Genomic DNA, 11,406 nt, shown 5'->3' with positions numbered 1-11,406 from the left:
GAACTTCAGGACGGAGAACTGCCCGAGACTACGAGTGAACACATCATCATGCGAACAAACTTAAGACCCAATACGACTCCTGTAAATCAATCGCCTTACGGCCTCACACCAACGGAGATAGAAGAACTGTTCGAACAGCTTAACGACGACTCAACAATAGAATGATAAGACCAAGCTTCTCACCTTTGAGAGCTCCTGTCTTATTCTTCAAGAAGACAGACTTCAGTGGGTGCGATCATACTAGCACTAATGCACCGGATCCCATCAGAACTCCGCAGTTAAGCGTGGTTGGGCGAAGGTAATACTAGGATGGGTGATACCCTGGGAAGTCTTCGTGGTGCATACCTCGACAGGACTTCCATTAGAAATCATTACCTTCTGCCACACATAGATGAATTGGTTGACCCACCGCAAGGAACTATTTACTTTTCAGAAATAGTTCTGAGGTTCGAACATCATCAGTTATGAGTTTTAAAGGAGGATGTCTCGAAGACAACCTTCCAAATTCGATGTGGCCACTACGAGTCCTTAGTGATACCTCTCGGATAGGACCAATACACCCGTAATATTCATGAACTTAATGAATAGGGTATGCCATTCTTACTTGGATCAATTCGTCATTGTCTTCTAAATTACTTACTTATCTACTCTCGTAGTAAGAAGGAAATCATAAAGAGCATCTACAACAAACCTTGGAAACATTACGATCAGAGAAGCTTTACGCGAAGTTCTCTAAATGCAAGTTTTATGTAAGACCGTAAATTTCAAAACAATTTTTCGCGTTTTATAAAAACCATAATTCATTTAATATTCATACAAACATCAAGGTTTGAAACTCAATCCATGCCATATAAAAATCCCAAGATCTCATAACATAAAAATCCCGTGTGTGTGTACTGATCAAGCCGGCGCCTTCCCACGGTCATCACTAGTACCTGAAACAAATAACACCATACACTGTAAGCACAAAGCTTAGTGAGTTCCCCAAAATACCACATATAACACATATTAGCCACTCGAGGCTATAACTATGTGGGTCCGTGCACCCAAACTCTATGAACCCTTAGGTTCTAACTCTGTAAACATGCACAGCATAAATCACATAGAATAATGCAGTGCAACACATAACACATATATAGCATACAACACTGTATCACATAACTCTAGTTACCTACTCAAGGTAAAGTATAGTGAGAAGACTCACCTCGCGTATCTCGATAACTCGCAAATCCCTGAAATCACTCGTGCTCGATCCCCTGAGCTATAATCCTCCTATAATGCAATATATCTCTAATTAACACTTTCACAACTAAGGTTGACTAACCCTATCAAGTCAACACTGGTCAACTCTGGTCAACGGTCAACGGTCAACTTTGACCGGACTCGGCGAGAGCACCAAAGCGACTCGGCGAGTCTATACGAGTTCACTGACTCCCTCGGATCCTCTCTTGACACGTCGAGTACTTCCCTAACTCGACGAGTTCCACCTGGCATGAATCGCGGGGCCACCACGACTCAACTCGCCGAGTCTCAAGAACAACTCGATGAGTTATGGCTTGACTCCGCCCCCCCCCTTTGACTCTCCCTGACTCACTGGGTCATCCCCTAACCCGGCGAGTCTATTCGCTGAACAATTTACGTGAAACCCAAATCCTACTCGCCGAGTCTCAAGAACAACTCGGCGAGTTCATGCCATGCACAAACTCTATTGACCTCCTGAGGTCAGATCTGTTTCCCCAAACCATAGATATAGCCTTCCCAAGCATGAATGTCACGTAAAGTTCGAAACTTGAAGCTTGTATAACCACAACAAGGCACCAAAAGGAGATTTGGTCCCAAAAATGACAACCCAAGTCCAATAACTCCATACTAACCCAAAAAGCTCCAAGGGTTAAGGTCTCTGGACCTCTTTGAGTCCAGATCCAAGGCACAAACTCGAAGAGGGACCATTTGCTTCTCATAATCACTCTCCAAAGGGGTTAGAAAACCCTAACTCTAAAGATTAACCCTAAAACTGAAGGAGATTCGAACTATTACCTCAAAATGAAGCCTTTGGACTCTGGATCTGCTTGAATCTCACCTCTTCCTTGCTCTTGTCACCCTCTTCTTGCTAAACAAAGGATACAAAGGGCCAAAAGTGACTTTCTCTCTCTCAAAGCGATTTAGCTCTCTTAGGGTTCTCTCAAGGGACTGGTAGCCGCAATGGGAGGCTATAAGTGCCCTTAAATAGGCTCCAAACCCGGGGAATTAGGGTTTCATTAAACAGCATGGACTTGCCGAGTCCACTCTTTGGACTCGCCGAGTCCAGACGCGAACCCGCGTCCAAAACCGCGATCCTACTCAGCGAGTTTTGGCTCCAACTCGCCGAGTCTCCTCACAAATTACCAAAAATACAAGAATAAATAATACCTGGGAATCCGGGGTGTTATAATTCTCCCCCACTAGAACTAGACTTCGCCCTCGAAGTCTGGCTCTGCAAATAACTCCGGATGCTGCTCACGCATCTCACGCTCCGGCTCCCAAGTCATCTCGGACCCCTTCCGATGCTGCCACTGAACCAAAACCAAGGGTACCTCCTTGTTCCTCAAAACCTTGATTTTTCGATCTTTGATTGCCACTGGTCTCTCAGCATAATTCAGGCTCGCATCAACCTGAATATCCTCTAATGGTACCACTGCCGACTCATCGGCTATACACTTCCGCAATTGCAACACGTGGAAAGTGTCGTGAATCTGCCCCAACTCTACTGGCAGTTCCAAACGATAGGCTACCCTGCCTACCCTTGCGATCACCCGGAATGGACCAATATATCGGGGCCCCAACTTGCCCCTCTTCCTGAATCGTATCACTCCTTTCCAAGGAGAGACTTTCAGGAGCACAAAGTCGCCGACCTGAAACTCAAGTTCGGACCGGTGTCTGTCCGCATAACTCTTCTGATGACTCTGAGCGGTCAACAACCTCTGTCTGATCTACTGGATCTTCTCTGTCGTCTGAAGCACGATCTCAGTACTGCCCATAACATGTTGTCCGACCCCTCCCCAACAAATAGGGGTCCGACACCTCCTCCCATACAACAGCTCAAAGGGTGGCATACCAATGCTCGAATGATGGTTATTGTTGTAGGAAAACTCTGCCAAGGGCAAATACGTATCCCAACTCCCCCCGAAATCCAACACACATGCTCGGAGCATGTCCTCGAGTGTCTGAATCGTCCGCTCACTCTGTCCGTCTGTCTGGGGGTGATATGCGGTACTAAAATGCAGCCTAGTACCCAACTCCTTGTGAAACTTCTTCCAGAATCTGGAAGTGAAACGTACATCCCGATCTGAAAAAATCGAGATCGGCACCCCATGCCGAGATACTACTTCCCTCACGTACATCTCTGCTAACTTCTCTGCGGAGGAACTCTCACTGATAGCAAGGAAGTGGGCGCCCTTTGTTAATTTTTCCACAATCACCCAAATTGCATCGACTCCCCTAGAAGTCCTTGGCAATTTGGTGATAAAATCCATGGTAATCTGTTCCCACTTCCATTCGGGAACCTCCAACGGCTGCAACTCACCATGCGGTCTCTGATGCTCGGCCTTAACCCTACGGCAGGTTAAGCACCTCTCAACAAACGACGCAACATCCCTCTTCATACAGGGCCACCAATACTCCCTCCTCAGGTCCAAATACATCTTAGTGGCCCCAGGATGGATCGAGAATTTCGACCGATGAGCCTCTTCCATCAAAAGGGTACGCGTCCCTCCCACAAACGGTACCCAAATACGCCCCTGAAATGTCATAAGCCCCCGACCATCGGTAACGAACTCCGATACCAACCCAACAACTCGCTCTCTCTTATGGTTCTCCGATCTCACTGCCTCAGCCTGTGCTCCACGAATGGTGTCCAACACCGGAGCCATTACGGTCAATCGCAAAAATACATCTCGCAACGGGCGCTCTACGCCCTGCGACTCAGGGCGTCGGTTACCACATTAGCCTTGCCCGGATGGTACAGGATCTCACAATCATAATCCTTAACCACATCCAACCACCTCCTCTGCCGCATATTTAGCTTGGGTTGATCCATCAAATAATTCAGGCTCTTATGGTCCGTGTATATCGTACACCGAACCCCATACAGATAGTGACGCCAAATCTTGAGGGCGAACACCACTGCCCCTAACTCTATATCATGGGTGGGATACCTCGTCTCATGTGGCTTCAGCTGCCTCGATGCGTATGCTATCACATGCCCTCTCTGCATCAGCACCGCTCCCAACCCCAAGATCGACGCATCATAATATACCACAAAGTCCTCCATCCCCTCTGGGAGGGCTAACATCGGGGCTTCGCATAACCTTTGGCGAAGTGTCTCAAAGGAGGCCTGCTGCTTGGGGCCCCATGAAAAAGCGACACCCTTCTGGGTCAATCTGGTGAGTGGCACTGCAATCTTAGATAAATCCCTGATAAATCTCCGATAATAACCTGCCAACCCTAAGAAACTCCTGATCTCGGAGGGTGACCTCGGCACCTCCCAACTCATCTGCCTCAACTTTGGCCGGGTCGACCAATATCCCTTTCTGGTTAACGAGATGACCCAGGAACTGGACCTCTCGTAACCAGAAATCACACTTGGAGAATTTGGCATAAAGCCTCTCCGATCTCAGAACTCCGAGGATCTCCCCCAAATGCTCCTCATGCTGCTCTCTGGATCTCGAATATACCAAAATGTCGTCGATGAATACAATCACTGACCGATCCAGCATCGGCCTGCACACTCAGTTCATGAGATCCATGAACACTGTCGGGGCATTGGTGAGCCCAAAGGGCATCACCACAAACTCGTAATGCCCATAACGCGTCCTAAACGCTGTCTTCTGGATGTCCTCATCTCGCACCCTCACCTGATGGTATCCATACCTCAAATCGATCTTGGAGAACCAAGATGCTCCCTGTAACTGATCGAACAAATCGTCGATCCTCGGCAACGGGTAACGGTTCTTGATCATCAGCTTGTTCAACTCCCGGTAATCAATGCACATCCGGTGTGAACCATCCTTCTTCTTGACAAAAAGGATAGGCGCTCCCCACGGCGAGCTGCTCCGCCGAATAAACCCCTTTCCCAGCAGCTCCTGAAGCTGCGAGAACAACTCTTGCATCTCTGTAGGTGCAAGGCGATAAGGCAGCTTGGCGATAGGCGCGGCCCCCGGGACCAAATCGATACTGAACTCCACTTGCCTCACGGGAGGCACACCCGGCAACTCCTCTGGAAATACATCTGGGAACTTACGCACTATCGGAACCTCCTCAACTGACCTTGGCCTCTCAGAATCAACCCGCGTTTCCATCATATATTCCACAAAACCCTTACAGCCCTGCTGTAGACACTGCCTCACCCTAGCGGCCGAACAAAACGCTGACCCAATACGTGTACCCTCGCCGTACACCGTAAGAACTCCCCCACTAGGGTCTCATATGGTCACCAGCTGTCACTCGCAGTCGATAACCACACCGAATTTGCTCAACCAATCCATTCCAACAATGACACAGACATCACCCATCGCAATAGGAACCAAATCAATCGGGAAGTCAACACCGAAAATCTCGAATACGCACCCGCGGATCACCTCTGTGGCATATATCACCCTCTCGTCAGCTATGGAAACTCTCAGAGGCCGACTCAGCGCCTCGCGACTAACACTGATATGCTGACTAAAAGCCAAAGATACAAAAGATCGACTCGCACCCGAGTCAAATAACACCAAAGCAGGTACAGAATTCACAATAAAAGTACCTACGCATAACATAATATAAGCATAATATCTCAACATCAAAATAAATACACGAAGAATACATACCAGCCATGACATCTGGCTCTGCTCGGACCTCCTCCACGGTCAACTGAAAAGCTCTCCCTCGTGCCCTCGGTGCCTCGGCCTTCACTGGCTGACTCTCGGTAGCTCTGATGGCGGCAGGGGCAGATCCCTGAGGTGCTCCCTGAGCTGATCCCCGCAACTGCGAACACTCCGTCTTCCGGTGTCCGGTCTGGTTGCAGTGAAAACACACTGCAAACCCCTTTGGGCAGTCCTTGGCGATATGCCCCTCCTTGCCACACTTGTAGCAAGATCCAGCTCTACAAACTCCATCATGACCCTTGCCGCACTTTCCACAAGTGCGGCCCTTCTGGCTCCCAGATTTGGGATCAGCGGGCTTGGCCGCCTGGCTGCCGGTTGGGACTGTGCCAGTCGCCGATCCCTCCCCTGAGAGTCCGCCTCCTCCCTGGCCTGAGTCTCTAACTCAATTTCCCTCTTCCGGGCATTTGCCTGAAGTTCGGCAAATGTCCGGTACGAGGATTTCGCCACGAACTCCCGAATGTCTCGCCTCAAGATACTCAAATATCGGCTCATACGTGCCTGCTCAGTGGACACATGCTCAGGGCAGAACATCGCCCTCTCGTGGAACATCCTGGTAATCACCGTAACAGACTCAGTACCCTACTTGAGGATCAGAAACTCCTGGGCCAAATGCTCCCTCTCCACCTGGGGAACATACTTATCTCAGAGCATGGCAGTGAACCTCTCCCAGGTCACTGCCGCAAGCTCAGCAGGCGAAAAGTGCGCTGTCACAAACTTCCACCAGTCCTTCGCTCCCAAGCGAAGCTGGTTCAGCGTGAACCGAACTCTCAAATGCTCAGGAGATGAGCAAGTGAAGAAACACCCCTCTATTTCTGAAATCCATCTCATAGCCGCCACCGGGTCCTGGGTCCCATCAAACACCGGCGGTTTTGTGTTGCTGAACTCTCGGAACAACAACGCATCACCATCCTGCGGCCTCGCAGCAGCAATAGCTGCGGTGGCCGCGGCAACAGCAGCCTCAGAAAGAGCATCATAATGCTCGTCGAAGGTCTCAATCAACTTGGTCTTAATAGACCCAAACATCTCTGGTATCTCTGCCCTGATGGCCGCAGCCACCTCCTCGTGGATGATCCGGCGGATCTCTTCATCACTAGCTCCACTGCTCTCTGGCATAAGACGTGTCCTCACCATGATCTACCACTGAAATACAACATACGATAAATTTGAACCCGTTCGAGCATACTCACACTCGAAAACTCATCCCTCCTTGATCCTTGGCATTCCGAAGATTCTTACTTGAACTGTACACCGCCCCGGTGCTTTCAGTAGTACGGGCCCAATACTACTGTCCGCACTATTTCAGTATACACCCCAAATCCTCCTCTTCGGATCCCAAGTTCCAAGTACTCTATTATGCATAATCCACTCTCTAACGGATCTCTCATAAGCTCCTCGCTGCTACCTATTCACTCTCAAGCATCTCATAGCAGCTCACCTCTCCCTAGGCTAAGGCATTACAAATCAAGGCACTCTAGTCCTAATAGGAATACCTAGCCCACTCTAGCAAGAGAATACATCATATCAATCTCATAAACATATAATATAAGGGTATTTTGGGAAATCACCATTCGGGCGCTTGACTGATCGTACACATGTTTCTGCTCTGAGTTTCTTTAAAAATCTTTTACTTCTTTTAGAAAATCTGGTTCTCTTTTGAAAATACTTTCCAAATCCTCAGTTTGAGTTCAAATACTCCCGAAGGTGTACCCGAATCCCTCAAACCAAGGCTCTGATACCAACTTCTAACACCGTAAATTTCAAAACAATTTTTCGCGTTTTATAAAAACCATAATTCATTTAATATTCATAAAAACATCAAGGTTTGAAACTCAATCCATGCCATACAAAAATCCCAAGATCTCATAACATAAAAATCTCGTGTGTGTGTACTGATCAAGCCGGTGCTTTCCCACGGTCATCACTAGTACCTGAAACAAATAACACCATACACTGTAAGCACAAAGCTTAGTGAGTTCCCCAAAATACCACATATAACACATATTAGCCACTCGAGGCTATAACTCTGTGGGTCCGTGCACCCAAACTCTGTGAACCCTTAGGTTCTAACTCTGTAAACATGCACAGCATAAATCACATAGAATAATGCAGTGCAACACATAACACATATATAGCATACAACACTGTATCACATAACTCTAGTTACCTACTCAAGGTAAAGTATAGTGAGAAGACTCACCTCGCGTATCTCGATAACTCGTAAATCCCTGAAATCACTCGTGCTCGATCCCCCGAGCTATAATCCTCCTAAAATGCAATATATCTCTAATTAACACTTTCACAACTAAGGTTGACTAACCCTATCAAGTCAACACTGGTCAACTCTGGTCAACGGTCAACGGTCAACTTTGACCGGACTCGGCGAGTGCACCAAAGCGACTCGGTGAGTCTATACGAGTTCGTTGACTCCCTCGGATCCTCTCTTCACACGTCGAGTACTTCCCTAACTCGACAAGTTCCACCTGGCATGAATCGCGGGGCCACCACGACTCAACTCACTGAGTCTCAAGAACAACTCGGCGAGTTCCGGCTTGACTCAGCGCCCCCCCCCCCCCCCCCCCATTGACTCTCCCTGACTCACTGGGTCATCCCGCAACCCGGCGAGTCTACTCGCTGAACAATTTACGTGAAACCCAAATCCTACTCGTCGAGTCTCAAGAACAACTTGGCGAGTTCATGCCATGCACAAACTCTATTGACCTCCTGAGGTCAGATCTGTTTCCCCAAACCATAGATCTGGCCTTCCCAAGCATGAATGTCACGTAAAGTTCGAAACTTGAAGCTTGTATAACCACAACAAGGCACCAAAAGGAGATTTGGTCCCAAAAATGACAACCTATGTCCAATAACTCCATACTAACCCAAAAAGCTCCAAGGGTTAAGGTCTCTGGACCTCTTTGAGTCCAGATCCAAGGCACAAACTTGAAGAGGGACCATTTGCTTCTCATAATCACTCTCCAAAGGGGTTAGAAAACCCTAACTCTAAAGATTAACCCTAAAACTGAAGGAGATTCGAACTATTACCTCAAAATGAAGCCTTTGGACTCTGGATCTGCTTGAATCTCACCTCTTCCTTGCTCTTGTCACCCTCTTCTTGCTAAACAAAGGATACAAAGGGCCAAAAGTGACTTTTTCTCTCTCAAAGCAATTTAGCTCTCTTAGGGTTCTCTCAAGGGACTGGTAGCTGCAATGGGAGGCTATAAGTGCCCTTAAATAGGCTCCAAACCTGGGGAATTAGGGTTTCATTAAACAGCGTCGACTCGTGTCACACCCCCGAACCAGACGGCGGAAACGCCCGAGGGCTATTGTGACTCAATTGAATACCATCACAATGAATATACATGAAACATAACATCATACAATACCAAGCATTGGAATATTACAACTGGTAGCGTTTACATTCAGTACATTGATCCACAATATTACATGCTCAAAAGTAAATTGTTCGGTACTAATTAAGAAAACAGCAAGACGTTACTGAGTACATTTTTCCTTTTAGATTTACCTGTTACCTGAGAATACAAGTATTTTGAAAAACATCAACATATGAAATGTTGGTGAGTTCATAAGTAATGTTTGAAATATAGTGGTTTGTATTGCTTTGAAAATCACCAGAAAATCCGATATTTTCTGAAAAGAACTGAGTATAAAAAGTGTGAAGATCCGTAAGTATGCTTGTTTGTTTTATAAATGTAAAAGTACGGTTTGTAAAACTCGGTATGTAACTCGTAGGTGTATTAATTGAAAACCCTAGGAAAACCCGATGTTTTCCTAATACTTTGCATCAAATGATTTATGTCTTGTTATTTCGTTACGACAGGTGTATTCGTTGAGTCCCAGTGACGTTGGATTAATTATGGATTGTGAATTGTTATAAACACACATTAATGAAAATGACTAGTTTACAACCATACAAACGATCCCTTAGGTGTCGCTCGCACTATTCACTTAATCCAAACACCCGGACTTCGTGTAGCCCCACAACCAAGGAGGAAAAGAGGGTGCGAAGCCTCGATATTTTCCGTAAGTCGTTCAAGGCTATCGTGAATGCGAAGGGCCCTTAGCCCGACTCGCATTTGGTGAATTCTCGAATTTACTAGCAGCACCAGAGGGCCCTTGGGGTCCAACAGCACAAAGCCTGTAAAAGTCCTTTTACACGAAATTAGGTCATATAAGACCCAACTACATGTAAGCAAGTTTCCTTCGGGCCTAAAGATCATGTCATTGGGCTAGCTAGGCCCGACAAACACGATTTGAAACTTTTGGGCCCAAAGACGGTGTATCGACCTCTGGTGTATTCTCACGTGTGTATTGACTTCCCGAAATTTCCGCGTGTGTATTAAAGTTTTGCCGTGTTAGTAATTTCGGATTCATTATTGATTCGAGACCGAATCAATTCGTTTGGATACGATTTTTGGTGTTGATGGTGTATTATAATTTGCCGATAGTCGAGGTGCTAGTATTTCATCATGACGGATTTATTGTTTAAAACATTAGGATGTTTCATTATTGCAGCCCCTTTCTTTTGGATAATTTATACATTTAACCCTTTGTATAAAATAAATTTCTATTTTAGTCCTCAAACCATTTTTCTTGACACTTTAGTATCAAAACTTGTAGAAAAGTTATTTTTCAGCTCAAAGTTATTTGAAAAATAGTTTTAGTCCACCAAATGAAATTTTTCTCGGCTGAAACCCTTAGGTTCGCAGTTTTTACACTTTTGGCACAAAATAGAAAATTTTTGCATTTTTGGTCCCTTTCAAATATGAAAAGCATTTTTAACCCTTGAAATGGACTTGGAGCATTAGTAGTCCCCTGTTTTACAGAAAATCACAGTTTCAGCCCCTCTAATTTGAAAATCTCACGTATTGGGCTTTATTGGGCCGAAAAATTCATTTTTGGCCCATTATGCTTAAAAATTTCACATTTAATCCTTCAAAGAGAATATTTCCAGAAAAATACCTTATTGAAACTGTTTTGACTCATTTCATCCATCAGAATTTGTATTTTGTCATTTTGGGCCCTTTAACCTTATATTTTTAACATTTTGAGTCTAAAAATGGGATTTTTAGCCCAATGAGTTTATATTAACCAACTTGGTTATTTTTCTAGAAATGATTTGTGTGTAATAATATGTTTAACACTTGTTTCATACATCCTAATGCAAATCTCGATTTTAAGGACTTTTTGACTAGTTTCAACACCATAATCACATAAGAACATGTAAACAAACATAGAAATCATACAAAGCATACATATACTCATAGATCTACACATTTGTTTGTATTCCCCCCCCCCCCACCCCACAAAACTTATAAAAACCGAAAAATAGGGGGTATGAAGCTCACCTTTGGGTGTGGTTTCGGTTTTGGAGGAGAATGGAAGAAGTTTGATGTTGTTTTCGGCCCTAGCAACTTCTAGAGGAGATTTTCGGACTTAGATGGTTCTAGGGAGTTAGACCATAAATTTTTATGAGTTAAGATGA

At 45.7% G+C, this 11,406-nt stretch overlaps 1 pseudogene; it reads left to right on the top strand.

Moving 5' to 3' along the window:
- Positions 1–227: 227 nt before the first annotated feature.
- On the top strand, positions 228–346 carry LOC111894354 (5S ribosomal RNA; annotated as a pseudogene).
- Positions 347–11,406: the final 11,060 nt, after the last annotated feature.

The sequence above is a fragment of the Lactuca sativa genome, chromosome 4, assembly GCF_002870075.4.
Source record: "Lactuca sativa cultivar Salinas chromosome 4, Lsat_Salinas_v11, whole genome shotgun sequence".
Classification (NCBI taxonomy): domain Eukaryota; kingdom Viridiplantae; phylum Streptophyta; class Magnoliopsida; order Asterales; family Asteraceae; genus Lactuca; species Lactuca sativa.
The sequence above is the reverse complement of the archived record's forward strand: the minus strand, read 5'-3'. Positions and strand labels throughout refer to the sequence as shown.